This window comes from Coturnix japonica, chromosome 3 (genome assembly GCF_001577835.2).
Source record: "Coturnix japonica isolate 7356 chromosome 3, Coturnix japonica 2.1, whole genome shotgun sequence".
Taxonomy (NCBI): Eukaryota; Metazoa; Chordata; class Aves; order Galliformes; family Phasianidae; genus Coturnix; species Coturnix japonica.
In genome coordinates, this window is record NC_029518.1 from 14,166,351 (window position 1) to 14,181,499 (window position 15,149).

The window sequence follows — 15,149 nt, forward strand, 5'->3', positions numbered from 1 at the left end:
GAGAATGAGGACTTCCATGCTATTTTGCCAGTGTTAACCTATTTTCCCTGCCACAGGCAGAAGGGAAGGGAAAATAGTGCCTCTGGCTGCCCTCTGCACTCTCCCTCCCAAATACAGCTTCTGAAGTCCCCCTCGGGCGGAGGCTCAGCATGGAAAATTTTAGCTCTGTAGGTGATTGTCTCAGAAACTTACAGGGAAATGAAAACAAAAGGCATTGACTGGAAAAGTGGTTTATGACCTCAGTGCCAGTGAATACTGCTGCAGCCCAGAGCAGGGATCACTTGTCACACGTTGAAATCAATCTTTCTTACAGCACTCACAAAGATTAATCAAAGACCTTGGAAATGTCTGATTTATAGATTATGTATTCCTAACGAGCATGTTTTTATTATTATACATCAGAGAACTTCCATTCAGATGACACATAGCAAAACTAGAGGTGTCAGATACTTATTTTTGCAGTCACTAGTTGTAATGTTATTAAACTATCCAAAGACCACCTTCAAGAAGAAGAAAAAATCCAAATGAGTTAAAACGAATGCATTAATTCATTCATCTGAAGTACTGTTCCAGGCCCCCGGCACAGGAAAGACATGGAAGCTGTTGGAGCAGGTCCAGAGGAGGACCACAAAGATGCTCAGAGGGCTGGAGCACCTCTGCTATGAAGAAAGGTTGAGGGAGTTGAGCATCTTCAGCCTGAAGCAGAGAAGGCTCTGGACAGACCTTATTGCAGCCTTCATGTACTTAAGAGGAGCTTACAAGCAAGAAGGGGAGTGAGTTTTTAATGTGTAGATAGTGATAGGACTAGGGGGATGGTTTTGAACTAAAAGAGAGGAGATTTAAATTAGATGCCAGGGGGAAATTTTCACTCATAAAGTGGTGAGGCACTGGCACTGCTGCCCAGAGAGGCTGTGGACATTCCATCCCTGGAGGTGCTCAAGGCCAGGTTGGATGGAGCCCTGGGCAACCTGAGCTGAGGAGGGGCAGCCCTGCCTATGGCAGGGAGTTTGAAACCAGATGATCTATAGGGTCCCTTCCAACTCAAGCCATTCTACAATTCTATGATTCCACAAATTCATAATAATCACTGCTAAAGTATCAGGTGATTAATCTCTGTCTACTTTGCCTTTCGATCTGGAATATTAAACTAGCAGAAAAAAAACACAGTGCACAAGATTAGGGTGTCTGACACTGGGGTATATCTGGAGACAGCTCATTCCAATGATAGAAATACCTGGCATTGTGCCTCTGCCTCAAGCAATAGTTTTTAGTTCCATAAAAGAATATATATCAAATTTGTGGTCTTGAAAATATAAAGAATTACTTAATAATTGAGGTAGGAAAGAGGTTGTGTTCCAGCTTGGGTGAGGTTGCTCCAGGCTGCATCCATATAAAATTTGAGTGATTCCAAGGATGGAGATAATACAATCCCTACATTTCTCTGTTCCAATGGAGGAATCACCCCTAAGGGGAAAAAGGATTTCCTAGCATAATTTCTTATTTCCCTCTGACTGACTGCAGCATTCCCTTTTTTATACTTTGAGAAAAACATGGGAATGTTGGGGTCACTTGCTGGCATGGTAAAGGCTGGTGCTGAGCCTTGACCGAGGATCTTTGGGTATCAGTATTGATTAGCAGTATTGGGAGGATGACAGCTGACTGCGAGGGCTGAGATGCTTTGAGATGTTGTCTCTTGAGCATCTTTTCCCCACTCACAAATGCAGGATCAATTGTGGGTGCAGGTGGTTCGCTTCTTCACCTAGGGCCAGGCAGCTCATACAGTTCTAAGGCCCTAGAAGCCACCATTTCATCCACTCACCATAAAAGCAGTGGCTAGGGCATGTCCAGCCAGTACACAAAGAAACAGCAGGCAAAAGCAGCTCCCTCCTTTCCCTTTCTGCCTTAAACTAGGAGTGGATAAGGCAGATATTCTTGGGAAAGGAAAAAATAATAATAAACTAAACCATTGATCAGACATGCTGTGTGGGACTTCTACCCTGGCAGCCTGAGGCTTGGCTTTAGACATCTGAGAGCCAGCAGGAAATTATTAATGTTTATCTAGTGATGATACTAACTGTATATTGCTCCATCTTGCACTGTATGAACTGTATTAACAATTTAAATTGGCAACGAGTTAACTATGAGCAGTAGAATCCAAAAGTAAGAAATTCCCTCTTATCCCCTGTTTTCCTCACACAACTGGTGAAGTGGGAAGGCCCTCATGGAGGCTCAAGCAATTCTCATTTGCCCTGAGCTGGGGCAGGAAAGCACAGGCTCAGGGTGCCCTCAAGCTGTGCACTTGCAGCTTTATGGCCCTGGTGTTTGTGCCAGAAGCTATTTAATGCTTTTCAGGGGGCATCAATATGCTTAGGCTTTGCACTTCAGTTTTATAGGCCATGAGATGTTTCTGAAATGCTTCACCTTTGTAAGGCTTATCAACCAATAGTTCTCTTCCTCTAATATCTGGCCACATTTACACGCAAACTACCTAATCCCAGCCATGCTAGCAGTTATGTTACATCCTTGCATCACTCCTGGAGATCTTTGCAGCCACAGAAAGGAAAATGTTAAGCAGGGATTTTAGTTTTGCCACTTGCCTTCAAGTTCATGCATCATCTCATCATGTTTAAACACATGCTAGAATTTACCAGCAGGCCATTTTTGGACATATTTTTGGACTTAGGTAAATGGTAGAAACGCTTAATCTTTTCAATGTGCAGCAGGGTCTGGGATGAAGAACTTCCAGCACAACATGAGGCCAGGTTTTACAGCCTCTGGGAGCCAACACTGCATGCTACGAGTCTGTGCCAGCTGATAGGGCAGGAGAGAGAACCATAGGATCATAAAGGCTGGAAAAGACCTCTATGATCACTGTGTCCAAGTGTTGATCCATCCCCACCATGCCTACTAATCATGTCCCTCAGTGCCACATCTACCCTTTTCCTGAGCACCTCCTAATATCCAACCTGAACCTCCCCCCATGCAATTTGAGGCCATTTCTTCTGGTCCTATTGCTGTTACCTGGGAGAAGAGGCCAATCTCCACCTCACCACAGCCTCCTTTAAGGTGGAATGTAGAGAGTGCTTAGAGATCTCCCCTGAGCCTTCTCTTCTCCAGGCTGAACCATCCCAGTTCCCTGAGCCAACTGACACATGGGGAAAGTGTGAGCTGTAAGAACATCTTTATGGGGCTCCTCCAGAGATGCCACACCCTCCCACAAGGATCATGCCTGGTGTTGTCAGGATAGCATGGATCTAGTGGGTAACACCGGCTATGGATAAAAATACTTCTTCCCAGCAAAAGCAGTTTTGCTGGATTTAGACTCGTTAATTTTAGCAATACTCATCAGTGTCTCTTCATTCTGATTACAATGTTCATTTCTGAAAGCACTGTTTCCACATTGCTGATTAATGTTATCAGACCAACAAGCTGATGAACAGAAACAAAAACACTCAGAAGAAAGGTTGTCAAAATCCCATCATCCAGACAAGACTGCAGAAGCAGGGGAGCCCCTCAGATGCACTCCTCCCACAGCGTGGAAAACTCCTTTCGTAATCCTAAGAAGGATAAGGGATTCCCTGGGCATTTGCTGAGGCAGGGACATTTGGGCAACTCTGGGTGGCCCTGCTAGAGCAGAGGTTGATGCAGATAGCATTCAAAGATGCTTTCCCACCCTAATGATCCCACAGTTCTATGTTGAAACTGTGGACTTTCTGCACCTAGTCCAGGTATCTGTGGAGCAACGTGTTGTTTTCCATAGGAAACTGTCGGCATCACCAGAGAGAAATAATTTCCTGCACTGCCCTTATGTGTTGGCTGCAGAACTGGCAAAGACGTGAGGCTCAAAGTGGTTAGAGCAAAAATGAAAGTATAGTGACACTAGATTTTGGTGGTATGTTTGGAGATCTCCCTTGGCAATCAGGATGGGAAGACTGGAAATAAAGGGGCTGCCTGACACAAAATGTTCCCTTACTGGTAACCACGTGCTTGTGCTTGTGCTGCAGTACAGAGGTTTCCTGGCTTCCTTCTCACAGTGCATCCAAGGCATACTATGTTAAATAAAGCGGCTCATTTTAACAATGCATGACTTGTGCCCTTGCCTCCCCGCCCTCCACTTTAGGCAGATATGATGTATATGGGAGAAGGGATTGCTGCGGGGAGCTCTCTGCAGACTCCTATGGCATTTGTCAAGTAAATGACAGCGCTATCAGCACTAGGACTGATCCTGACCAGGTGTAAACGGTTGGAGCCACTTAAACCAAGACGTTTCCAGGAAAACAGATAAATCAAGAAAGAATGGCAGCAGGGTGGGGATTTTTTCTTTTTATTTTCTTGGCAACCAGCAGTTTCTTTTTTTCCAGCTGTGGTTCACTAATTCTAGATGACAACCCAAATATTTTCACTGAAAACAAAATTTTCAGGGAAACCCTCCATCTCTTTTACTTTGTTTCCAAAAGCAAAACTTTCCTTCAGCAACGCCGCAACCAGCCTTAAGACGCTTCTGGATCCTCAAGTTGCACCAGGGGAGGTTCAGGCTGGATATTAGGAAGAATTTCTTCTCAGAAAGAGTGGTGATGCATTGGAACAGGCTGCCCAGGGAGGTGATGGAGTCACCACCCCTGGAGGTGTTTAAGGAAAGGGACATGCTTAGTGTGCAATACTGGAGGTAGGCAAATGGTTGGACTCATTGACCTCCAAGGTCTTTTCCAACCTTAATCATTCCATGATTCCATGATTCACTCACTTCTGCTGGTTGAGAGTCTGGCCTGGTGGGATGTGGGGTTTCTAGCAGAGGACTTCAAAACCATCACATCTCCAATGCTTTAAATAAATGAAGGCAGCTGTCTAAGCCACATGTCTATCCTAGCCAAAATATTGCTCATTCCAAGTGGATTTGCTCCTTTATAAATCGTCTACAAATAATTTAAAAAGCAACAGTGTTTCTTAAATTATCTTATCAAGCTCTTTAAATATTGAAATGCATAAAATATTAATGTTTGGCAATTCAGCCCTGATTGCTGCAGTACTCTGATCAGCATTTGAGCCATCTTCTGCCAGTCCTAGGATACAGAGGGTCCCATTTAGCCCTTTTGTTTGTGCTCAGCTCCAGGGGCATTCTTTGCAGGAGGAAAATAAGGAAGCTCAGAGTGCTGGGAGGACTTCAGCAGGAGTGGAGTAAGGAAGGAGTCAGGTATGAGCAGAGCCAACATGCAATGCTACATGCACCACCTAAGCATGCTTCTGGTTGCAGGCATGACCTCCAAGTCCCTCAGCACAAGAACCAGGAGCATTCACGGTTCATCCTCCAGCACTCTGTGGAGCAGACTGCCTCAAACTGCAGGCCTTGCTGCTGCCACAAGGCTTGTAGCCAGACAGATAATTTGGCAAGGCATCAACACAAGGGTTTTGATGGAGTCCCTCCTTCCCTGCTCTCATCCCACCACTGTGTTGCAGTGGGGATTCAGCAAAACCAACGCATCCTTCTGGATTGCATCAACTTAAACTAATCAGGGGAGGTTCTGTCAGAAAAATGTTCCACTGGAAAATTTCTGACCAGAACTAATTAGCATTATTTTTTTTTCTATTAGCTTTGTCCTGAAGGCATGGTAATATATGTCTTAATGATGGTTAATTTATCACTTAATGATGGCTAAGAATTGGACACTCCCCAGGTTTTAAGTGTTTTTGCTTATCCTGAACAAAAAAGACTTGCTCACTTGCAGAGCTTTACATACTTAACACAAGGAAAGAATGGCTGCCCGACTTTCTTGCACTTTACCTGGGCATGGGCCCAGCTGCATTTTAATCAGTTTGCTTTAAGAAAAAGAGGGAATTGTGGATTTTCACTTGCAGTGCAGTAAGTTCCAAGTTACTTTGGAGTCAAGTCCTGTATACGATGAGAGATGGATCATGCTTGAAGGGTTTCTAAGATAAATGGTAATAAAAATAAAATAATAAAAAAAAAACAACAAGGAAAAGGGGAAGACAGAAAATGACCCAGAAATTCAGAATTCCTTTCTGTTCCTCTGCCATATGACTGTATCCTAAGTTGAGTTAAGGATAATTTCAGAGGTGAGAGACCTCTGGAGGTCCAGCCCCTGCCCGGAGCTGGGCTGGCTTCCATGTTAGATCAGGTTGCTCAGAGCTGCATCCAGCTCTCGCAGCTCGTAACACTGCATAAGCACACCTGAGCAGCACATCTGAACGTGTGAAAGACGTCAGCTGCAGCCTGTTCCTCCAGCCTTCCTCCCCAGCAAGCCTTTCATTTGGAACGGCATGCAAGCCAAATGCAGAATAACAACTCCCTGGCGGTCTTTGGGAAACGGCTGTGAATGCTGGGCATATGGTGCAGCTTTTGCTGCAGCGAGAATACTGCTACAGGGTCTCCCAGGAAAGCTAGCAGCTATATTTAAACCATGCTTGTGAAACTCGCATTGATATTCAGAAGAGAGGCTTCAATGCCTCTTTGGTGGCTTGAAACTGCAGCACAGACAGGGTTGGCACTGGGGACTGAAGGTGTCCATAGGGGGACCAGGCTCAGTAAATGAAGTCTGACCACCCTGCTCTGGCACAGGCACCAGCCCTGCTCCCAGACCTGAATTCCTGCCATTCTGCCTGATGCTGTGCCAGGCAGAGATGCAGATGTCTTCTGCCTGTCTCACCCCTAAAGTTGGGTTTTCACCCCTTCTTCTGCTTGTTTTGGGGAAGATAAGTGGAGTCAATGGGTGTGAAGGGCTGAGGTTTTTTATTTCCATTTCCTTGTGGCCTGCTGGGTAGCTCAAGCATGTTCAACCCGCGGGCCATGCTGCATGTGGGTCATGGGCCATTGGTCAGACTTGGCTGGACTGGATGGTGACACTATTATCTATCTTTTTGATTCTGCTTTAGAAAAATACCTTTCCTCTTACCATCCACATGCCCTGACACCAAGCTCACCTCTCACACTGGGGACAAATGGAAAAGGTCCAGATGGAAAATATGAGCAGCTCTTTGGCCAGTCAGGGTAGAGAGCTGAGTTCAAAGCAGGTGGTGTCACTCATAAGGGCGATGACATACGGAGGCTGTACTGAAGGGCAGGACATAACCAGAAAATTGACTGCTCCTCTGACCTTTCGGTTCCCCAAACCCTCAGGGCTGTGTCATCATCTTATTTTCCAGTACCCAAAGCAACATATATTTTTCTTAAGTTATGTTCATATCTGGGTTTCAACATTTCCTTTACAGAAAAGAGAACCTTTCTGAAATGAGTTGAAGCCAAAGGTCTTGCTTTTCTTAGCCCATTTTGGTCAACTCTACAGCTTCTTTGGAGCAATACAATCACAGCCAAGAGACCTGGGAAACTCAGATAATGTCAGCAAATGGATCCTTTTGCTGCCTGCTTCATATATCCAACCTACATGGGACTTCTGCTTAATGTGGGACACAGGAGTGTGCTCTTAGGGCATGGCATGCCAGACAGAGTCATAGAATCATAGGAAAAGACCTTCAAGATCATCAAGCAAGCATTGATGATGAATGTCAGTGAGTGCTGGCTTTTTCACATTGAGGAATTCAGTTCCACACCTTTCTCCATACACACTTCCATGTCAGATGCCACTGTGTCAGACTGCCCCTCTGCTGCCATCTGTCACGTGGCAATAAAATGCAGTGGGATATCGGTGGGAAGGTTCAGCCTCTACTGCCGTACTACTGACATCTGCCTCTGATGCTGTGGGCCAGCATAATGAAATAAGAACCATTACTTTCAGAGCAGCCCTTCTGTGGTTGATTTTCTGACCTGTGGCATGGTATTCCCCATGTTAAAAAATTGTTTTGTCCGGTATCAGCCCTTTTTGAATCAGAAACCTGGTGAAATTGGAGGGGTGGGAAGGAGAATGAGAAGTAATTTAATCATAACGCATCTGCAAGAAGCTTCCAAACAACAGCTTCCACTCTTTGGTGCTTCAGGCACATCCCATGGTAGTTACTGTATTATCAGAGGAATGCTTCCTCCTGCTACTGCTGCTAATCTGGGAGCAGTCACGTGGCTCTTCTATAATCTCGCTCTCCAAAAAATTTGACTCTTAACCTTCCCTTGCTGCAGACATGATGTATATTGCATTGAAATGCTTCCAAGTAATAAACATTCAAAACCCTGACCTACAAGCAAAGCAAAGAAACAACAGCAACAAAAAGATATTTCTGAGAATAAAGTGCATGAACTTGCAGAAAAGAGTGAAGAAAAATCTACTTGCCCCCACTTAGGAATCACTTTGGAAATAACAGCAAAAAAATTTAACCTGGGGAGAAAGAAAAGAGAGAAAAAAGAAAAAGGGGAAAAGATGGGAAGGGAGGAAGAGGAGAGGAAGAGGGAGAGGAAGGAAGAAGCACTTTGGAAATGGAAGAAGGAGAAGAAGGAAGGAAGAAAGAAGGAAGAGAATGAAGGAAGAAGGAAGGGAAGGAAGAAGGAAGGAGGAAGAAGGAGGAAGGAAGGAGGAAGGAGGAAGGAAGGAAGGAATTGGATAGGAATGAAGGAAGGAAGAGTAAAGGAAGAAGAAGGAAGGAAGGACAGGAAGGGAGGAGAAGGAATGGAAGGAAGGAAGGAAGGAAGGAAGGAGAAGGAAAGGAAGAAGGGAAGTGAAGGAAGGATAGAAGAAGGAAGGACGGAGGAAGAAGAAGAAGGAGGAAGGAAGTGAAGGAGGAAGGAATGAAGGGGCGTGAGAAGATAATCATAGTGGATACGGAAAGGGAAGAAGGAAAAGAAGAAGCAAAGAGGGGTACAAATCAAATTGGGGATCTAGCAGAAAAGATTGTTATTTATTTATTTCTGCTCATTGATGTGCCAGGTGAAACTGAAAGCTGCCAGATAGCTTCTTTTCGACAGCTTGAAGTTACTGTTGGGAACAGATCCATGTATGGAAGCAAAAGCAGAAAAGCATAGATAAGCTGAGATCCAGCTATGCAAACCATCTTTAGAGACACTTAAAGGACAAGTACCCCAGCTCCTTTCTTTCTGGTAAATTTAGAGACACTATCATATGAGGTCTTTTTTCCATTCTGCTGTATCCACAACTGCTGAGACTCAGCTGGGGTAAGTGAAAATGGATTCAAGCGTTTCTCGGGAATAATCGGGGTTTTGCTTAACGTGGCATCCTGAGAAAACCCGTAAATCTGGTGCTGTGGGCTGGCTCCTGTAGCAGCGTAGCAGTTAAGTTCAGAGTGAGGAACGTGACATGTAGCAGCTTTGTTGCTGGAGGGACAGAAACTTTCCAAGTGTCTGAAGGAGGCAAGAAAAAAATATTCTTGGAAAACAAGCATTTTATCACTCCCGATGTGGGCTTTCAGGACACCTCATGCTAGAGTTTCAGTGCAGGGTAGGAGAGATCAGCTGTGGCTCCCAGTGCCTGAGCACTGCCGTGTTACTGCTTAGAAAATTCTTCACTACAGTCAAGGGGCTTTTCTCTTCTGGTCTGCCCTACTTTCGCTTTGAGACGTCCAGTTTGACGTGTGGGTTGAGCTGAGTGGACATTAGGAAAAGCATGTTGTAAACGGCTGCTGTTTTTCTTGGCGCACGGAGGCAGTTTCTCAATGTTTCTCTCCAGATTCGAGGTTGATTACATCCTGTGCAAGGATTTTTGGTATGGCTTGAACTGTCACTGCAGCGTGGTGGAAATCGACCCCAGTGAAAACAGCTGTGCGTTATTGTGACTATTTCCAAAGCACAGAAGTAATCGCTCTCCTTCAGACTCACAGGGAAACTCTTTGAGCTGGGCACTGGCAAAAAGAAACAACAGAGCATACCCTTGGCAGAAAGGCTTTCTCTACTGAAGTGTTTTGTTAAACAGAACACACACACACCAAAAAGACAAAAAGAAAGCAAACCAAAGACCAAACTCGCCACACAACCATCCTCTCGTAGCCTTGGCTTGAAATCTTGTTGGTTTGGGGCTGTACAGTTTAACATGAGATTTTTCTTTAGACGCTACAGAATAGCATCTGTACATGGTTCATGTGCTTTCAGGTGTTAAAACGCGCTATTCATGCTCCTGCTGCAAAGTGCCAGGTAAAGCTTTCTCATTTTTCAGCTGGTTGATAGACTGGAAAACAACAGGAGAGCGGGTGAAGTGAAATTATACAGAAAGAGCTGCGTATAATATCAGGAATATGACTGAAATTGTCGGAGATTTCCAGAGATACGATGACAGATGATCATAAAGGGAAATTACTAGACCACAAATGTCATAAGCATTTCCATTCATGAATGAAAATGCTTTCCCTTGTTGTTACATAAGGAGAATATAATGGGAGCGTTCACTTGAAACTCCGTAGTAAAGCCTGCTGCCGAGAGGGTCTGTGAGCGCAGCCCTGGTTTCCCCTTATTTAGCAAGCATTTCTATGGACATTCCCACAAGCCTGGCTTTCACACTCACTGAGCTGCTTATCTTCCCTTCGCCTGGTTTCTTCTCGTGTGCTGGAAATATTCACAATTAGGCTGCAGCTGAGCTTTGTCTGTGCCATACAAACTTCTTTTCTTTACGACAAGTACCTTTCCAGCACTCATCGCCTTTCTATAGAAATGCAAGCACGGAGATGAATCCTAAACTAAATGGGGCCAGTAGCTTTATAATTACTATCAAGCCGCTAGTAAACAACCCTTTATGCTGCTTTTACAATGAAGGGACACTCGTACACTCCTCACTTACTGAGATTGCTTTCATTGCCATTGGGTAGAGCTGCACCGAGACCTTGAAAATGACCTCTCCTTTGTGTCCCCCTCCATCAGCAGCAATACCATACAGACTGTTTCATCCCTAAAATTTATTATTATTACCGGCATGTTAGCTGTTATAAATATTTACTGTCAGTTAGTCCTGGGTATTGCTGGTGTTTGTTTGGTCTCTTGTGTCTCATCTAGAGCAAGTGAGGTTGTGTTGGCTTGGTCCTAAATGCAGGGTTTCTTGTGGGAACGGACAGTTGTGCTGTGTAGTATGCCCAAGAAGAGACAGACCTCAAAATAAATCACATGGAGGAGTGCTATGCCATGAAGTCACTCAGCAAGGATTTTGCAAACTGGCTCTGGCTTGCATCAGTCCAAGTGCACATCCTCCTCCCTTCGACGACTTCAATATTTTTATGGTGATTCCTGAATGATGGAGTTTGGAAACCATCTCTGTCTTAATGAGTCAGAAGATAGGAGCAGATTCTGGGGACACTCTGGCAGACTGATTTGCTATCTAGCCAGATACTTTTTATTGCCTTTCTTCTAGGGAAAAGGGTTTGTAAGATGTGTCACATCCAAGCCTGTAAGGAGAAGGAAGGAGTGACCATTCCCCATTGAAGATGTACCATACAAAGTCAGGAAGTGTTTTATGACAGTCTTTACAGGATGGCACTGTCTCTGGTTTAACAAAAAAACTGATGTCTGAGGAATGTAAAGCTTCAAAAATCTTGTGGAAAAGTGCAGCTGTCTTCTTTGGTTTTCCTGTACCCAGAACATGCTCTCATTTTCCCTACTCTACATATTCAGGATGTGGGACAGTAATTGACATGGGTGCTTGGACACCATGTGGTGGAAGGGGCTTGCCTGGAGGTGGTAACCAAGCCATGTGTGTTGGAGAGGACCTTGTTGTCACCAGTCATTTAATCCTACAAACAGAGGGAGATTTTGTTATCGTCCCCCCTCATCCTCCAGTCTCCCATGTGCTGCTATGGGGGGAGGCAGCAAAATGACAGCCTTAAGTAGTGGTGTTGTTTTCTGCCAATTTACAAGCAAATCAGGCAATTTCTGAGTTGACACTCAGTTTTTAATTGATTCTTTAAGGAACTCTGTGTTATTCTGGCTCTACATTGAGAGAAAACATGGCAAATCAATGCAGCATGTCTGGAGGCCTTCAAAACTCAGTTTATTCTTATCTAGGGCTCCAACTATTCCTGTGATCTAATCGCAATTGTATTCTTACTGCGTGGGGTCACTGCAGGGCAAAGCTAAAGTTGTTTTAGTTTCCATTCTTCATCATATTTGGATTTCTTTTGCATTTAATGCTGAACTTCCTTTGAGTTTGGGATGTTTGCTCTTAGGATATTTCCCAAATCCCTGGAATGTAGAACCCTGACCCTGCTAACATAAAACGCAGGTTTCAGTTTCTGATCTCTCCACCTGGGCCTTCTCCAGACTCTGGAGAACTCCCCATCAGTTTATTTGTACAGAAACGTGGGCAGAGATAGAAGGGAAAGCACTCACGGAACTGGGATTCGGGAAAAAGACAACATTTCAGTAAAGCAGGAAGATACCTGCCCCATACTGGCTTGAGCTCAACTCTGCTTAATGATTCTTAATGGCTTGTATGGGAATATCCAAAGAAGACAAACATGCTAAAGCTTCTTCTATCAAAGAGTTCTGTTTGTGTACAGATTTTCCCCCACTGGACTGGAAGCTTCAGTGTTGGGACTGTTTTAATTCCCATGGGAATATGCTATATGGAATGAGGTGTAAAGCCCTTTTCCTCTCCTCAGTTTCCCAGTGCTTTCAAGCCCTTCCTTCATCCTGTTCAGGATGTTTCAGCAGAGGTTTTGTCCCTGGGATGTTTCCCAGGTTGTCCCACAGACCACAGCATGCCCTGGAGGTTGCAGACTGATCCTGCATCACACCAGCACACATTTCCTGTCCTTTCAAATAATTGTCCTTCCTCTCACTCGAACATTGACTTGGCTTGTTTTTCTTTTTCCTCTTGCATAAGCAAAAGCAGGGAACTAAATGAAAATGTGAAAAATGGATAAATAACAAAATACATTACATGCAGGAAAGCATCCTGCAAAGCTGTTGCCTTTCTATCCTCCCACCAAGACTTCCTCGAGTCTCTCTTGGAAACCTCTGCACAACAGATGTTTCTCTTTTGCTTTCTTCTCTGCTTTGAGGTGCAGTGGATACAGTTCTTCTACAACATGATTGGACCAGGGTTTGATGGACCAGTCTTATCTCTTGCCCTGTAACCTCTTCATCCTTCCACATCAGTGTGCTTTGAGATCCATGTCCGAAATGCAAGGTTGAATCTTCACACAGGGACCACAGAGTCCATCCCTTCAGGACAGCCTGCTCTCATGCTGGTTCCCAGCTCCAGTGGTCACCATATCCACACGATGGGATAAGGAAGCAAAGCAAAGCAAAGGTGACGTCTTCTCTTCTGGCAGCCAATTCTCAGCTCTTTGCTTTTGCTGCAGTTTGGCAAGCGTGATATTAAAAATGCCCCCATGCTTTCTTTTTGGCTTACAGAAAGGCTCCAAGCAGAGATCTTGTGCTTCTGAGCTAGATGCAGCAATAAACATTTGGGTTTGCTGCTAGTGCACTGAAACTGCCAACATGTATAGAGTAAAAGTAAAACCCTTCCTGTGGCCACAGACCACAACATGCTGGCGATTTGTGGTATTATCCTGTTATTCAGTGAGTCAGTGTCACTGCTGAGATACGCTCGGTCAAATAAGTTGCTAACAATAACACTGGATGTGAGAGACAAGTGTTTGTTTTACTGCGGCATAACTTATTCCATATGGTTCCTTACAGCATGCTAAGTCACTTTGGCCTGCCAAATATTGTTCCAAGATGACCTCCTGGATTTAGGCTGCTCTTTTGGAGCTTAGCTATTCGAGGAACGGCTCTGAAAGTATATTCTGTCCAGGGTAAGTGCCCGCTTCAGAAGCAAGACAGACGCTCTGGATTGCCCCAACTTGAGCTGGATAAGTAGGTATTCATTTTGTTGACCATCCAGAACAGTGGCAGCTTTTACTGCTTTGTTGACTGCTAAAACAGCTTTCAAATGTGTCACGGAGTTCTATCTAGAGCTCACTCCGGGACAGTGTGCACAAACCCAGGGCAGCACGAACAAAAGCCCCCCCCCTGATGTGGAATACCAACACCAACCAAATTGCAAAACCATAACAAAATGTTAGTCACATGTTATACCAGTGCTCTGGTATAACATCCAGAAGCCCCATCCTGACTGAGGAGATAATATAGGTTTAACTTCTTAGCATATGCCTCCTCTGCACGTCTTTCAAAATTGCAGCCTAACCAAATCTTTGTGGAAACAACCTAGCAGGTCTTCCAAATCTTATTGGTAGTGTTAGTCTGTGGGCAAAATACTGTCCAAATACAGATGTACACCTGTGAAAGGTGTCCTCCTTGCACTTTGGCTACATTACTCAAAGATTTAATGTTAAAAAAGAAAGAAATAGTCCCAGCACCACAGCAGATCCTGTGCTTGTGCTGCTGCCACATTCTGCAATGGACCCAGTCCACAGAACTGCTTGGGAAGCAAATGCATTCTCTCATTTTTAATCTTTTTGCCACTGACCATGGAAAATACATGCTCCAAGAAGCATCTCTCTCCACAACTGAGACATTTACCCTCTCTTCATGAGCTGATTTGATTTGAAGTGAATTCTTAAGAACAAAAACAACCGATATTGGAGCACTTTAGAACTGTGCTGATAACCTCATCATTCCCCTGACATATGACAGGTCTGCATCCTAACTTCAGTGAAAGGGTTAATCTTGAAGGTTTGCTGCTGTGACTGTGAATGAAGCTGTCTGTTAGCATATGGAGGAGTAAAGCATATACATACAGACCTTGCATATTTCCTTATAGAAAAGGAAAAAGCTCTGCACTGGCTATCAGTGAAAATCTGCTTAGTGAGCAATTTTCTGTCTGTTTAGCAACCAATCACTGAGTAAGATTCAAATCATGAGTACTTCATAGCAATTAATCATTCTTTTTGTAGCTGCTTGAAGATCCCCGTTTTAAATCCCCAGAGACTCACCTGAAGATCCATAATATGGTCACAGTCCTTGCATTCTTAGAGGCCAGGGTAAGCCTCTTCCAAGTACACCTGGTATGTGTTAAAATGCCTGAGGATGCACCACTGTGCTGGTGCACTAGAAAACCTTTGGCCTTTAGCAATGTAAAGGTATCCAATTTAAATGTTCATACCTTAAAAATAACCAGGCAGTCTATTTTTAAAGCACGCTTTGATGCGCAAACCTAGAGGAATGCTACAAAACAGGACAAGTTTGTAAGCATTTCAAGATGTGCCACTACTCGTGTTTCCTAGACATTTTCTGTCCCTGTTAATAAAAATGTACCCAATTTTAATGTTCTTCTCTTTGAAACAGAGAG

At 44.3% G+C, this 15,149-nt stretch overlaps 1 protein-coding gene across 2 annotated transcripts in view; it reads left to right on the forward strand.

The window, feature by feature from the left end:
- Positions 1–8,973: 8,973 nt before the first annotated feature.
- SLC8A1 (solute carrier family 8 member A1) overlaps positions 8,974–15,149 on the forward strand; it is a 97,319-nt gene continuing 91,143 nt past the window's right edge. The window contains exons 1-2 of one of the 2 annotated variants that reach the window (XM_032443663.1): positions 9,025–9,070; positions 13,538–13,653. The gene's annotated coding sequence lies outside the window, so the exon portion shown is untranslated. Of the gene's footprint in view, positions 9,071–13,537; positions 13,654–15,149 lie in introns of both variants that reach the window. The other variant, XM_015857026.2, reaches the window with a different exon arrangement.